Source organism: Gouania willdenowi, chromosome 7 (assembly GCF_900634775.1).
Source record: "Gouania willdenowi chromosome 7, fGouWil2.1, whole genome shotgun sequence".
NCBI lineage: Eukaryota > Metazoa > Chordata > Actinopteri > Blenniiformes > Gobiesocidae > Gouania > Gouania willdenowi.
The window spans coordinates 35,927,922-35,945,755 of record NC_041050.1 but is presented as its reverse complement, the minus strand read 5'-3'; positions in this window follow the sequence as shown (position 1 = coordinate 35,945,755).

The following is a 17,834-nucleotide window of genomic DNA, read 5'->3' as shown; positions in this document are numbered from 1 at the left end:
AAAACAACCAACGATTATCAAGACGCTCAATTTAAACAATAGAAATGTATGTTGGGGGTATTTATTTAAATCTATCAAAATAACACAATTTTCAAGACGCCATATTTCATCATTTTAAATAGAGTGAAAACATACATGTAAAGTTAAAACATTCACACTTCTTTAATAGCTAGTGATGACTTTTAAGATTTAAATTTCAAATTTTATCTGTTAATGTGAAATATTATTCATTAATTTTTTATTTTTTTTTTACATACTATAATGATATAATTATACTAAACATCCTTATATTACATAGCCTCATATTAATTAACTATATACCAAATATATCCTTACATAAAATAGTTCAAATTGGTCCGATCACTTTTTCGAGGTCTATTTTTTGAAACGAGGACAAAGAGTTTCAAAACAGAGAATTTTAACGAAATCTAACCAACAAAACAAGCTTTACAGCGACGAGACAAGTCAGATATAACAATATTCAGTTTATCACTAAAGAAAAATCTAAAAAAAATTAACAAATAAAAAGTCTGCCTTCGCTTTGTAATACTAAACTTAATAATCATTAAACAACTCATATACACATACCAAATTAATCAAATAAGCACTCACATTAGACCCCTCAATGATAAATAATAAATCAATTCATAATGTTGTAGGGCTGGGCGATATGCCTGAAATATGTATCACGATATACAGTAAGTGTTTCATATCAGTCGATATGGATAATTATTGTTTCTTTTTTTTACCCTATTTAAAATAAGGACCAGAAGAAAAAATTTTAATACTTTTATATTAAACATAATCTTTAACATTTAAAAAGAGGTCAACAAAGTTATGGAAATGAGCTCAATTCCACAAATAAACTGTTCAATGTACAAATATAGACATTAAATAAATGCACACATTTTATAAATAACACCTGAGGTAAAACTAACATCACTGACATGAAACAAACACAGGGTATGTATTAATAAAATATTATGGGGACAATTTTGGTATTTATTTCCTCAGTTATAATGAAATTATTTTCAAAAAAAAAAGCACATGAAAAGGAAAAATAACTACAATAGTGTTTTTACTATTTAATATAAACCACTGCTGCTGATTTATTTTATATCTGATAATATGTCACATAAAGTTATGGTTGATAAATATCTCACTGATTTCCTATAATTAAAGTAGATCAGGCTGATTATTTATTCATTAATTACTGAGAGCAGTACTAACAGGATGTTCTGGTTTAATAATCACAATAGTTACGTTACTGTGACGGGACCAGCTTTGTCTGAACACGTGAAATATAATTTTATTAAATTATTTCCCACAAGTGTTAAATCTGACCATAAGTAAATCAGTGGCCATTTGTGGTCTGATGACAATAAGCCGTGTATTTTTTACTTGGTCTCGCCGGTGGTTAGCATTAGCTCTGAGCGCAGTCTGATGTGTCGGTGTGTTAGCTTAGCTTAGCTTAGCATGCACCTATCCCTCCGTCAACGTGTTCACGGGAACTTTGGGTGAATCTAGTGGAGGATCTTGGACTGGTTCACGTTGTTGGATGTCTGGTCTTTAACCAAGCACTGGTACATACCGCTAATTAAATGTACACAGCTACTTTGGAGCGATTCAAGCCGTTCCACTGCCTACATCCCCCAGAATGCTTTGCGGTTCTGGATGTGGGTTTTTTCTGGGTTTTTTCTAACTGAGTTCAGTGAAATTATCGAACATTCTACATATTTTCTATTGATATCGAATACATCTCTATGGCGATATATATCGTTATCATTTTATCGCCCAGGCTTATAATCTTGTACGTAATTTGTATTGCTTTAAATCAGCAGTTAATGTCATCTTATATAACGGCAATAAGTGATCGTTTGATTCCTAAATGTAAAAGCCTTCTAATTAACTACATTCTATTCTAACATAGCCCTACTTTTTGGAGAAAATGTCAATAATAGGGAAAAGATAAGATATTATGAATGTTTTTTTCCAGTCTTTAGATGAGGTAAACAGTTCGACTGGGTGTCATTAGACCATAGTTCACCTGCTTCCCACATAGTTTGCACATCTGCTGTGGTGGCTCCCTTCACATATGGTCTGTATTCTCCTATAGGAAAGATAATGACCACCTTCTTAACAAATCTACCATAGCAGGGGCATTGGGGCCGAGACAACAGCAGGTTCACAACAATGAGCGTAGACGGGGAGGGGCAGGTGAAGGGAGGCCATCACAAGTTGTGGCAAGGGCGGGCTATTGAAGTGTTAAGCAGGAACACAAAGGTGTGGTTGGTCTGCAGGGAGTTAAAAGAACGACACGCACTGAAACGGGGCTCTTCAGGTGGCTTTTTCAGAATACTGGGGATGTTTAAGTGGACAGAAATCAAGCATCATATTGGTGATGGTGGATTCAGGCTGAGATAGTTGGACACCTAAACACCGTTAGTAACTAGCTGAGCTACTGAGGAGAAAAACACTCTAAATTTAGACTGGGCCTGTGTACCAGGAGAGTTGAGCCATGGATTGGCTGATGTTGCATCACTGAGAATCCCATCGTAGCAACCTGGTGACTGCAGTGAGGCGGGGAGAAAAATAAAGTGCTCACAACAAACAATCTCTTACTTTATAGTCCCTACGTCACCATTTTGAACGTCTTATGTTTAAACTAGGGCTGGGACTTTAACGCATTAATTGCGATGAAATAATTACAGAAAAATAACGCACGGAAAAGAATAATGCAGTTAATCACTTTTTTTCACTCCAAACAATGAGCATACAAGTTCCCAGTATACCCATAATACTGATGCACAGACTAGAACGGGGAACCCGAGGAGAAGTCATGGCCATGTTTCATGGGTGTTCATTTTAGTTTAAATTAAAACACCGGATGAAAAACAAAAGCCCAGTTTTGTGCAAATTGTGAAAGAGTTTGCCGATCACCGGGGCTTTGCAGCCTCACCTACCACCTCAATGTTAATTTGCTAAACATGTAGCAGCTAGCGGGATCAGTGCTAGCTGCTACATGCTGCGAGCAGACAGTAGCTGCGTTTCCACGACTCTTGGAAATGCGCAAAATCTAAATAGCGCAATAAAAACTGGTAATGGAAACACATGAATTTCGAAAAAGCACTCAAATAGAGCTGAAAACTTTTTATGCTTTCATGAGGAGGTAATTCAGACGTTTCAATACAGAAATGTGTTGCAAAAGCACCATGGAAACACTTTCTGCAAATACACGTCACAGGACAAAACGTACCTGGTCACATGACCACAGCTGTCCAAGAATACACGGCACGGTACGTGTGGACAGAAGAGGAAACCGGGACATTTCTTAGCATTATTACTGCCACATTAGACGTGAGACAACAAAGGAATGCAGAGTGTTATAAGGAGGTTTGGAGCGTCCGTCTTCCTGCAGCGAAGTCTAGCAGGACATAATTTCACGGGAGTTGCGAATGTCCTGCTCAAAACAACGTTCAATGGAAAACATGTTCAAAGCGCAATTATACTCTATCAACATTTCGAAATATCGCTGACACTCAGAGAGGGTTCAGAGTCCATGAGTGATAAATGAACAAAGTCATTGGATAAATGATTGTAGTGGACAGTCGACCACTCTGTGGTAGAGGATGTGGGCGGGGCTACAAGCGCTGCTACAGATAGCATCATCTGACCCAACTTATCAACTGCTATGTAGATCAGTTGCTCTGTTTATTTCATGCCACAGATTTTCTATTTTGCACCGTTTCCACTTCTCTGAAATGTTCTGGACTAAGTGATGTTTTTTATTTTAATACAAAAACACATTTGACTTAGAAAGTTTAGAAAAAAATCTGGAAAATCTGGAATATAGCTTTGTTAAATTTAAGTTTGTGTTTTGTGAACAATGCAATCATAATATTCTTTATTCATATTACACAGCATGTTAGCACTCAGTGATGGGAATAATAAACGCTATTTTGTTCTTAAACTTCATTTATTGTTTTCATTGACTCAGCCATATACCAAAATCTATTTAAAATGGAAAAATTTGCTTCTCGTGTTAAATTGCTGTGCGATTAGTTTAGATTAATCTAAATTAATTCAATACAAAGTCTCAGTTTATTAGATTATTTTTATCTATCTTTATCTTTAATCTAGTCCCACCAGTAGTTTAAACACCATCTTATTATATGAAAAAAATATATATATGATCAGGGCTAAAGGACGCTTGGTTTGTCAGTGAATATTAATTAAACATAGTAATTTGCATTGGTTTTTCTGGTTTGCTGAAATCCCTGTGGCCTACCGATGATGTCACAGGCGTCCGTCTCTCTCTGCAGAGGAGACAAAGAACATGGCGTGCTAGTGGCTAATGGTACTACAAACAAAGTTCCAGGTGCATCTGTGCAAAACCAATGAAAGCAAACGATCATATTCATATTTAATTATGAAACTCAATATACCGTGTACAGGGTGGCTGGGTTCTAACATGTAAACTAGAGATGTACACACAAAGATGTCCTGAAATTATAGACTTCTGAAATATTATAAAATGTATTAAAGGTAATGTGAAGCAGAAGTGTCAACAAATGAAGCAGTCACAAATGTAGAAACACTATTAAATGTTTTATGTGTAAATATACTGTATATATTATATATAAACACGCAAATGTGAAAAACAAAAGCAAAATGTAGGAAATTCAAATACACTCAAAATAAAAACAAAAACCAATGTTTTTAAATGAAAGTTTCATGAAATTCATTGAAATCATAAACAGTTGGATTATATAACTTGTAATTAATTACAAAAATATCCTTATTTCATGTTCCAATTTTTTTATATACTATTGCAATAATTATCAAAAAAAAAATCATTGTCACAGACAACTGTCATCAAAAATACACTACATTTTTTAAAATATAGATATTAACTAAATAAGTCAAGAAAGAAAGTTTAAAAGAAATACATAAAAGGAAATGGGGGATAAAGTATAACTGTTTTTTTTTTTATTCATCTATTATTCATTCATTAAGTTATCTCTTCATTTTAATGTTATTTTTTTCATCATCAACCAAAGATTGATTTCTGGTGAGATTCGTTGGTTCCTGCTTCATGGCTGTAACACACAAAACATTAGAGCAGATGTGGGATTTCTGTTGTTTTTTGCATTTTTCCTGTAAAACGTATGTTTTTTGGAGTCATATGTATTTGTTTTGTCATTTTGCAGTTTTTTTTTTTTCTGGAGTAATTTTTGTGTATTTCTGTTGTCATTTTGCTTGTTTGTTAGTGCTGTGGATTTGCAGTCATTTTTGTGTTTTTCTTGTCTTTGTTGTCTTTTTCTGTAATTTTGAGTATTTTTTTGTCATTTTGTGCATTACTGTTGTTGTTTTGTAGTAGTTTTGTGTGCTTTTGGAGAATTTTCTGTGTTTTTCTTGTCTTTTACTGTATTTTCCTGCCATGTTGTAAGCCTCTGTTTTTTTAATGTATTCTTGCTTTTGTTTTTTGTATTTTTCTGTCATTTTGTACGATTACTTCGGGGGCTGCATGAAATTAGACTGAAGGCCACATGTGGTCCCCGGGCCGCCAGTTGCGTATGCCTGCATTAAAGAGTGGGATATCCGCCTTGTTTATTGTCAATGATAAATTGATTCCCAAAAGGTTTTCTAAATTCAGATTTTGATTTAGTTTTAAGATATTCATCAGTACATTCTCAACCTCTTTCCAACATTTGCTAAGAAACATATATTGTTTACTTTTTCCTCCCCACACCCTTCAATATTTGGAGAAAGTCATCTTTAGGTTTCCATTTCCAATCTTTTTTTAAGAGAATAATTAATGTTGCAACATGAGAAGGAACAGGGAACCTAAAGAACTGGGGATCATCTTTGGAAAAAACAATCAAATATAAACGTGAAACATGCCAGACTAAAGACACACAACCCGTCTACACATCCGTCACTACTGAGGAGGAGAAAACGATGCGATGCAACTTGTTGTTGGAGCAACAGTTGTTTAGTGACACTGTAAACAAAGACTTCTCCAGGTGCTCCTCCTTCCTTTCACTAAACCTGAAACTGCATCTTGTGTATTTTCCACCAAACATTACAAGCTGATAGAGGGGTCAAAGTTCAACAGATGAGACATTGTCTCATGGTTTAATGGTAACACAGACCCTGATTTATGGGTTTATACGTACACATTAGTTTAAACAATCAGGGAGGAATTATTGAAATACTTGCTACATTGGGAAACAAAACGCTAATCTGCGTGTGCTTAAATGCACTGCTGAAAGCTGCAATAAAGAATGCAGAGGAAATTGGGTTTGGGAACATATACAGTATATATATATATATATATATATATATATATATATATATATATATATATATATCAGTGGAATCCAGGGATCTCACCAGGAATATTTATAACCCTCTGATAGCCAAATTTTTTGAAGTAAAGTTCTTTTTTTTAATATAATCTTTGTCATGATGAATGTAGTTAGAATGCTTGGTATAGGTCCTCCACTAATAAATACTTGCTATAAACTGTAGAGACAAGAATTAACATTCTATTCAAAGGACTGATTCAAATACGTGCTTTTCAACTCATTATTTTGAGATTATGAAGCAGACCGTTTATATCAGACGGTGATTATTGGTTACAAAGCGGAGGATACACACAGTAGAGCTTTAATCGGGCCTAAAAAGAAGATCTGAGCCCAACAGAACACGGCCAGAACCCGTACGACCCAAATGAAGCCGATGTCTCTTTAAGCCTGAACACGTTTCAACCATAGACTGTAAAAAGAATGGACGACGCACGCTCACGGGGAAGTGAAGCTATTTTTTTAGAGCTGACTGGCTTTAGGATAGGTCATAAACCCCGCCTCCTCAATGATAACGGATGGGATGTGGGTCAAAGTGTAAAGTTAAAATACTCGTCACATAATTTTATTCCAAACTTAAACTCTGCTGTGATCATTAGTTATTATCACCCAACATTGTGTTCAAATGCTCATTTTTCTGTGAAGTTTGTTCTAAATAAGTTATTTGAGGTTGAAAAACAGGATTTGACGTCATATATGACGATGATTGACAGCCGCGGATCTTTCTTAGCTCTCTTTGTCAATAGCATAAGCTGTTACGTTGTGAAGGAAAGCCGAGACACCATTAAAGTTTACCGTTCAGTTTTTGGTTTTTTTTAAGCTACTAGTACTAGTACAAACCTCTATGATCTGATCATCTGAACAAGACGTTGGTAGAATTTCCAGTGGAAAAATTGCTTAAGTTCTTGGTGTAGCTGGGCTGCGTAACTTATCAGGGCAGTACGCTAAATGGGCGGGGCGTGTAACCAGGGCTCCTCCCACTGGACCATACTGCTGAGACAAGATGGCAGCGTCTTTAAGCGCTGTATTTTGACTTCAGGAACGCTGAGTGGAAACATCTACAGTGCACGTCCACTGGTTTCAAACAGACACTATTCACATCCATGCGCGCGCGTGTAGAATAGCAGTTGAAGCAACACTGTTTATATAGGACAGTGATCACGGTTACCAAGCGGAGGATGCACACAGGAAATATCGGGGGCAGCTGCAGGGGTCCTCGGGGTCCTCAGGTGAAGACGGGAGCAAATTGCCTGTATTAAATAGACGGTGTGGCTGATGTATGTGTTTCTGGATTATTCAGATTAAAAAGAGTTCAAACAATTCATGCACACCTAGAAGTCCAACAATTATTACAACCGTACTGATTAAAAAAGAAAAAAAAAAACTACAGAAAAGCCCCCTACACTGGTCAAAACGCAGCATAGGGGGCGACATCACAGCGTAGGGGGCACCTACGCTCAACAGCGCTGGCGAGAACTCTGAAACCCATTACATTCTCCTTTGACTTTCTTTCTTTTTCACATATTTTAATGACAATCACAAGTGTAAAGAAAATTCCATGTTACTATGATTTTAAGACAGCAAACAAAAATGACATCATGGCAAAGTCTGTTTTCTTTGTTCACAGCCTTATTAACGCACAGTGGGCGTGTCAGGATGGGAGTCTGGTTGTGAGAATACGCAATGCGTAAGAGTAAAATGCATAACTCCATGCGCATAAAAAATTGCTAAAATGCAAAAGGAAGAGCAATAGACCCCAGTGTGAACTGGAGAGTACCCCCCCCCCCCCCCCCCTCCCTGTTTTTGGTTTCAGCCAAATTCTTGGCTGAAACCAAAAACAAAAAAACCAAGGCTGAAAAAATCCATGTGTCATTTGTTCATTCGTTTTTCATTATGTAACAAAAACGAAGAAAAAAAACTCATTAATTGATATTTATTTCCAAAACCAAAATGAAAAAATGAAAAACGCCTTGTTTTTCAACTTCAAGCTCTTTTGCTTCGGTACAGAAAACGAAAAACAAAAACCTTTATTTGTTTTCTCCGTTGCCAATATGCCAAAGTACGTGACCCGTAAGTGTACTCTCATCCGACGCTAACGGCTATGCTAACGGCAGTGCGGCATGACAACATTCCTGCTTCCAACTGTGCATCCGAAACGTGTCCTTTTCGCTTTAGCTGGTGTTGGGCAAAGAACCTCCTCACAGAGGATTTAGAGACTCTTAAGTGTTGCAGAGCTAAAGACATCTCGGAATGTGTAACGCTTCACTTCCGGGTCACGTAATGGAGGAAACAAATAATGGCGTTTGCTTTCCGTTTTCTGTACCGAAGCAAAAGAGCTTGAATTTGAAAAACAAGGCTTTTTCCGTTTTTTCATTTTCGCTTTGGAAAAAAATATCAAATCATGAGTGTTTTTTTTTTTGTTTTTCATGTTTTTGTTACATAATGAAAAACAAATGAACGAATGATACACAGATTCAAAAACCCAAACACCGAAATAAGTTATGAAAATGATTATTTGAATAGAATAGAATAAAGTCCTTTTAGTGTCACTGCACACAGTATAATGATGCCCTCCCAACAACGTTCATGTACACTTCAAAGATCCAAGCCAAACAGACACAGTTATAAAAAAACAACATAAGCAACTAAAAGTAATAAAAAGTTAATCAGTATAAAAAAGTGCATGGTATAAAATATTAGAAAAGAGAACTTCAAAAAGAGACAGTAGTAATTCCCATTGCATGTATGTCTCTGAATGTGTACTAACTACTACAATTAAAACATTGCAATTGTATAAATTAATATTAATGCTTCAAAGAATAAATGAAATAAAAAATATGAAAATAGTTACTTAGCACTGACATTCCAACAATGCACAATATAAAATAATATAAATGATCAACATAAATTGTACTTACGTGCTCCATCATCTCTGCTCAGACGTATTAAATACAGACGCGCTGTGAGTCCGTGGACAAGTTGGCTCGTTTCCAAAAAAGCGCGCGCTGACCGTGCGGTTTGCTTCCGTCATCACAACATCCTGTTTCAGTCGACTTTTTATGGTGAGAAAAGTGTTCGGGTCAAAAACCGAAAATGTACTTTTTGGCCATTTTGTGGTTACTGGAATTTCGGTGCATCACGACTTAGTGCAAATAAGTAAATTACATCCAGATGTAATCTCAGCTCATCAAAAAAATATTAATTTTCTTCTTCACGGATTCATCGCGTTAGAAAAATTATATAGATAAAGTGATTTAATGATGTTCTTATTTAGACAATATTAGAATAAACCACAGTCATCTGAGTATTAACATTTAGAATTATGAGAAATTAGTGCAGAAATATTGAAGAAATGCAAGTAACCATAGGGTTGGAGGTTCAAATCCTGCTCAATCCAAGTCATAGTTGTTGTGTCCTTGGGCAAGGCACTTTACCCACATTGCCTCGTATGAATGGGAGTAAATTGTGCATGAATGTTGGTGGTGGCCAGAAGGGTTTGTAGGTGCAAAATGGCAGCCACGCTTCTGTCAGTAAACCCCAGGGCAGCTGTGGCGACATTGTAGATTACCACCGCCGGTATGACTGATGTGAGTGAATCATGGTTTCTGTTGCGCGCTTTGAGTCTCCTCAAAAAAAGCGTGATATAAATCTAAGCCATTATTATTAGAGCTCTTCATCTGTGTTATGATGATACTGTTCCTGATATTTTTGGGGGGTTTTTTTGCCAATTAATCAATAAGAGAACAAAGCACATAGTATTATGTAAACTGGGGTACCCTGGTTGGTAAAATCAAACTAAAGGAAGTGTCTCCAATACCTGGATTACAAAAATTGATAGATTAATTTCATGCCTAATTTTATTTTATGCCTTATTTAATTTTTCTAAAAAATTAATTGAATTTATGAATATCCCTCAGATGTTTTTTTTTTTTTTTTTTTCACCACATGAGGTGAAATCTTTTTGCAACAAAAATGCTTATTTTATCCACTTTCTGCTTTGCATAATACATTATGTAAAAATCAATAGAATTTTCTTAAAAAAGAAAAAATAATAATTTTAATTAGAATTGAGCTTTAATAAAGCACAATAAAGAATAATAATAATAAATAATAATAAAGTACATTTTATCCGATTACTCGATGGAGTAATCTAAAGATAATCATAATTGTCGACAGCTGCAGCTCTATTAAAAACTGAATTTATTGTATTTTCAGTATATAAACAATAGCACCACCTAAACTAAACAAAGGTTTTTTGTTCATTTTTATAGGGTCATAAACGTTTTAACAATAAACCTATTTTGTTATCAATAACATTAACCTCATGAAGACAGTTACTGTACCTTTGAAGAACTAGACCATACGTTAAATATATGAACCATACCTTTCAGCTTCTTCTGATGCCATCTGTTCTATTCCCACAGTTGTTGGATCTGTTTGTAAAAGTAAACAAAATAAAAAAATTTAGTGCTTCACATTCAGTTTATTCTCAAAAGAAGCTGAAATTTACAAGTATTCACATGTGCTTTCAAACACATGCTGTAATATTGATCATGTATCAGCCTAATGTTCCTACAGAGAAAAACAACATCAGCTCCATCCCTCCTTAGAGATTTCAGTACAGTTTATGCTTTTTACCAGAGGTTCCAGACCTTAATCGGGTCGTGACCCCATTTTGTCTGGTGAACCCAGACAGTGTTTTTTTCTACTAGAATTAATTTTTGATTATGTTTATTAAAGTGTGTTACAAATGTTATTTGAACTAGATTTATGTTTGAGAAAGTTTAAATATATTATACAGTTATTTGATATTTGTTGTGACTTTATTTATGATTAGGGCCACATTTTAAAATAAAAAAAAAATCTGGGCACGACGACATTAAAGTCGTAATTTTTCAGGAATAAAGTTGTAATTTTTGGACAATAAAGTTGTATCTTAATAAAATCGTCATTTTATGAGATTGAAGTCATACTATATTAAGATTAAAGTCATAATATTTCAAGAATAAAGCCTTATTTTTTGACAACAAAGTCATATCTAAATCTAAATTTATGAGATTAAAGTAATAATATTTCAAGATTAAAAGTGTAGTACTTCAAGAATAAAATCATAATTTTATGACATTAAAGTCATAATATTTCAAGATTAAAGTCGCAGTATTTCGATTTATTAATCTTGAAATATTAAAACTTTAATCTCATAACATTAGGACTTTATTCTCATAAAATTACCACTATTCTTAAAATATTACGACTTAATCTCATAGTGCCCAGATATCTTTTTTTTATTTTCAAAAAAAAAAAAAAAAAAATATTAAAATAGAATTTTAATCCATTTTTACTTAGGTTTTTTTTTTTTTTTTCATTACACCAATTACTAGACATTTCAGGTGACCCCACATGGGGTCCCGACCCCAAGGTTGAAAAACACTGCTTTATGCCACTGATGCAAATTTGTAACAATTTCAGGAGCATGAAATTGTCCAAAATGCCGTCAGATGCTGGAGCAGTGGAATTATGAGCCAAACCAATTCCTGCAAAAACAATGTTATGTCGTATCCTCCCTTCCACCACCGTATACAAGTATTCTTTTTGATGGATTTATTCTTTTATTAAAAAAAAATATTTTTTTTTTAATTACTATTTTATTTTAAAACAAAACTAAAAATTAAACAATTTTATATATAACTTCCCACATTGATTTATCAAACCATACCTTCATAAAACACAGGAAACTTCAGCCCTAATGTTTCTACAGTAGCGCCTCCAGGGATAAGGTAGATAAACAAGCAGGATTCCCTTTATACACTTGATCAGGTATGTTATGTTTGCCTGAGGTCAATAAACAGAAGTTTGGAGGAAAAAGTCAAGCGGAACTGGTTCCTTCAGGAGAAAACAGCCAGCCAGTAAAACCAGATCAATCAGACGGAACTTTATGACGTGTTAGCAGGAAAATCCTGTCTCAGGCGACCTTTCAAACTTAAGGTTTAATAAATATTGACTTTTTAGCCACATCGGTTACGGAAAATGTGAAACAACAAAGCCAAAACTTGGCTTTTTGTCAGAATCTGTAAATATTGACACAAAGTTTGACCAACCACAGTACATGATAGTGACACGTGTATTTATTGTACAATCAACTGTTTCTAATGCCAATAAAAAAAAGACTATAGTGGAGTGTTTTTCAACCTTGGGGTCAGGACCCCATCTGGGGTCACCTGGAATTGAAATGGAGTCGCTATAAATGTCTAGTAATTGATTAAAAAACATTTTTTTTTAAAAAAAGTAGGTAAAATTGGATTAAAATTGTTCTATTCATTTTTTTGAATTATTATTTTTCTAGAACGGCTTATTAGGGATACATGGGAATAAAAAAAGTTGTAATGTCAGGGCAGGTTTTAGGTCATTCAGTGCCGTAAATGAATAAAAAGGTTTTTTTTTTTTTTTTTTAAAAAAAAAAAAAAAGACTATAAACAGTGTGTCTTGATATTTTAAATATCAAGACAAAACAATGCAATTCTGCGACACAATAAACCACAGAAAAAAATACAACCTAATTTACTAGTCAGTAACACAAATTTTAAAACCAAACAACACAATAGAATTATATAGAACAGAATAAGAATTTTAAAAAAAAAAAATACAAATATGCATAAATATAGGCAGATGATCAGCTGGTATGATGCAGATTTGTATTAATTAATTAATATTTATTTAAGAGAAAACATGTACAATGATTGTAAAGGTGTGTTTCAAGTTTATTATACATTTTTTAATTTGCGGGGAGATGCAATTTAGCACCCCTCCAGCAGATGGCGCCCTAGGCGGCCGCCTGTGTTGCCTGTCGGGAAGGCCGGCCCTGGTTGTAATAGTTCAATATAAAGTCCGAATTTTATAAGATTAAAGTCAGAATTTTATCAGATTATTAAGATACGACTTCATTTTCATTTTCACCTTTCATCAAAAAAACTTAGGTAAAAAAGAAACGGATTCAAATTATAATTTTTAAATTATTTTATTAATGCACACCATACATTTACTACTTTATTCTCGAAATATTATGATTTTCTTTTTATATTAAAGTGGCCCTAATACAATGTCATTTTTTCAAATACACATCACACGCAACAAATATCAAATAACTGTATCCTATACTTAAACTTTCTCAAATATAAATCTATTTCAAATAAAATGCAGCAAAAAAATATCAAAATGTCATTTTGTGCACTTATCCTGGCTACTCGTTATTTGTAACACACTTTAAAAAACATGATCAAAAACTAAACCTATGAACTAATGTCCTAATAACAGAATATATCCAGTAACCTCATCAAATATTTAGGTTTAAGACATAATATACTGCATGAAGCAAAAACACTCAGATATAACCTAATAGCTCACATTTCCAATTAAAAAAAAAAACACCTGAAATGAATGAAAACTCTCATAATTATAGTTACTTGGTGTAAAACTGAGTTCAGGGGCCAAACACAGACCAGTTTGATCTCAAGTGGAACACAGATTTTATTTTCTTAATTTCTGGGACCACTTTCTATTTAATTTAGCAAATGTTGTGGAATTACTTGAGGGAAAATAATGGATTTACACATTCTATTAATCCATCCATTCATTTTCCAACCTGTTTGCTCCTGCTCAGGGTCGTGGGGACTTTCTATATATTTGGGGAAATGTTGTGGAATAATTTCAAAAAAATAAAAAATATTTAGAGTTCTTTGAACAACTTGTGAATCAAAACGACTCACATTATGTGATATTAGCATAGAGAAAAATGTGAGCACCGTCAAATATTGAGTCATTTTGATTGGACGTTTGTATTTGGAGGGGCTAATATGGTATATCTTACAACTGCATTAGCTGGTCATTTATACCAAAAATTCAAGTTTTTTTTTTTTTTTACTTTGAATGCTCAAAGGGCCAGATTCAGAGCCCAAGCCTTAAGTTTGACACATGAACTAGAACGTTACGAGTTAAAATCCAAACCTTAGCTTTGCCTAGTGGAAGTTACTGTAGATGGTCTTCCTCAGCATGTTTGAGTCAATAACGAAAAAAAAAAAAAATACCACAATAAAAGGATCAGTGCAGTAAAACATTGTGTATATATGTGGTTTTTCTTAACTAGTTGTAACAAAGAAGGTAACATTATTATTTAAAACATTGATATCTGTGCCAATACAAAAATCATCTAAAGCAGGGTGTCAAACTCATTTTAGTTCAGGGGACAAATATGGACCAGGTTGATCTCAAGTAGGACAAACCACAGAAATCCAAGCTTTTATTAAGAAATAAATGAGGAATTATTCACAATTTTGTGCCATAAATTGAACATTTTCATGTGTAAATGATTAGAAGTAACAAAACTACCTTTAGTTCCTATTTTCTTAGCAATTTTCAGTTCAAGCTAAATCGTATCCTGGATATTTTGGTGGGCATTGGTTCGACACCCAAATATTTCATGTGAGTGGGTTGGTTTCAGATCTGCAGGTGATTTCTTTTCCCTGAATGTTTGATTTCAGATCTGTCCAACATGTTTTGTTCATTTCCAAATATGATGGATTGGATAAAATGAATAAACTTTTAGTTTGAAAATCGAATTTTTAAACAACTAATGTGCAAGCATTTATTAAAGGCTGTGGCTATGGTTACGTTAAACGTATCCATAGACTACCACTCTATGCATACGCAGCGCCCCTCATTGGTCAGTTTAGGTCACGTGATAGGTGCACCACATGGCTTAAAGTTCCATCAGTTGTATATTAGCTCATATATATTTTTAGCTACCCCGCTAACCCTTTTAATTTAACCCTAACCTTATCCCTAACCCAGGAAATACCCTAAAATGTTTATTTTTTGTTCGATATGTATTTTTAAAAGTGGAATTTGCCATGTTAAATTTGTTAAAATGAAAAAAACATGTCAAAAGTGGGATTCGAACTCACGACTATGGCTACGTTTAAATTATCTCTAGACACGTTCCATATTTATTGTGAATGGGTTGGTTTCAAGGCTGTCAAACATGTTTTGTTCATTTCCAAATATGCTGGATTGGAAAAAAATGAATACATTTTAGTTTAAAAACCTAATTTTTAAATAACCAATGTGAAAGCATTTATTAAAAACATACAGAATGAAAAACTAAAACATTTTACCAAATTTTAAACGCTTTGCTTTTCATTTATATCGATAAAAGGGCCGGATTGAAGCCTCTGAAAGGCCGAATTTGGCCCCTGGGCCTTGAGTTTGATGCGTGATCGAAACTAAAGGATTGAATGTTTTCAAGCTAACCTAGCATTTGGTAGTTTAATGGTAATCATTTTTCAAATGACTACCATTAAAAACAGGAACAACCAATGATACAGAAGGAAAACAAACAGTGAAACTGTACTTTTCTGTTAAATCCATGGATTTATTGACATTGGTTAAACTAGCAGGATTAATTAAAAGGTGAAATAATACACATACTTTTAAAAAAGTGTTGTTTTGTTACCTTTTGAATGGCCCTGGTACTGTAGACTGGTCTTGTAGCTAAAACTAGCTGTTGATCTGATATTATATTTGTTTGGTCACTTAATTCTCCACTTTAGCCTCTCAGCGTGAGGAGCTAAGGAGGCATTTGGATGTGTATGTGATTGAGTAAATTATACAAATGAAAAGTTAAAGTAAAAAGTGGTTTTTAAAGTGATGAGCAGCTGCTAACGTTCACTCACTAATAATAATAATAATAATGAGTGTGTATGAGGCACGTGGACCAGAGTGAGAGCAAGCGCGCCTCCTATTGGACAAACGAGGAACAAACTGGTGACGTCATCAGTGAGCGCTGCTGCAGCTACAGTTACCATCTTCAGACACTAGATGGCAGTCAATACTATCTAAATAGAACAAGACGATAGAAACAGTCCACTACTACCACTACTACTACTACTACTACCACTACTACTACTACTACTACCACTACTACTACTACTACTACTACTACCACTACTACTACTACCACTACTACTACTGCTACTACTACTACTACCACTACTACTACTACTACTACCACTACTACTACTACTACTACCACTACTACCACTACTACTACTACTACCACTACTACTACTACTACCACTACTACTACTACTACTACTACTACTACTACTAATAATAATAATAATAATAATAATAATAATATTGTGAAATGCTGAATTTACACTTTCTATTTTTTATATTATTTATAATCATAATCATAATATTTATTATTATTTTTATTATTATTATTATTATTATTATTATTATTGATCTCAAGTGGGCCGCAGATTTTAGGAGGGAAAACTATACTTTTTTTCTTCCTTTTTTGACCACTTTTTATTTAATTTAGTGAAATGTTGTGGAATAGTTTGAGGAAAAATGCAGAATTTACATTTTCTATTTATTATGATTATGATTATTATTATTATTATGATTATTTTGATTATTATTATTATTATTATAAACAATTTACTCAAAAGACGTTTTGAATTAATGATATAAATAAATCATGTGACAGAGAGGCATATTGTTGTGAATTGTAGCAGAGCAAAATAAGATAAAATATTTTCTAAATGTGTTCATACAGTAGCTTGCACTTTTTGTCTTTTTTGCAAAAACTTATATTTGTTTTTTTTAAGTTTGTTGTTCGATAAGAATTTAGTTTTACTTCAACATTCATTCAGCAATAGTTCACAAGAAATATTGAGGATATTATTGCATATTAAAATCTGATAATGCACTGTTAAAAGGAGGTTATGCATCTACTTTGTCTTAAAGCTTAGTTTAAAATCTAAATATGATTATTGATGATTTAACGTCTGTAGACCATTTGATTGTACGTCATATTCAGTTGGTTATGGACCTTAAATAAAGTGAAATCACAGAGAACATTAAATCTGTGACAGCAGCAGTCTGAGGCCAGTGCTCTCACTATCATCATCATCACGCCTCCATGCTTGGTTCCAGTTTTCCAGGCTGTCCTCAGAGAAGACGTCATCACACAAGTGCTGAGTCATATGCCAAAGCCATCTGAGCTGTAAGACAATGAGGAAGTGCAGCAGGACACAGCGGACTGCTGACTATCGGCTCTATAACAGCAGCTTTACCTGAACTGATAGGATCATGTTTAAAACATCTCTCTTTGTTCATACGGCTGCTATCAGCCTTATTCATGGAAGTGCTACTGTAGTGATTATGGGCCCCAAAAGAAAAGAAAAAAGAAAGTTGATTAGTTCTTGTTAGATCGGAATGCAGTTTGGTATAAATACTCTATAAATGAATAAGATGAGACGCTCAGAGCCCTTTTTAAAAAAAAAAAAAAAAAAAAAAAAAGGAGCCCGGCGGTCCACCCCCCATTTCTGAACATTTCCAAATTTATGACAACATAGACGTGTGATATATCGTTTCAAAGGTAATTATGATTATGCCTCACAAACT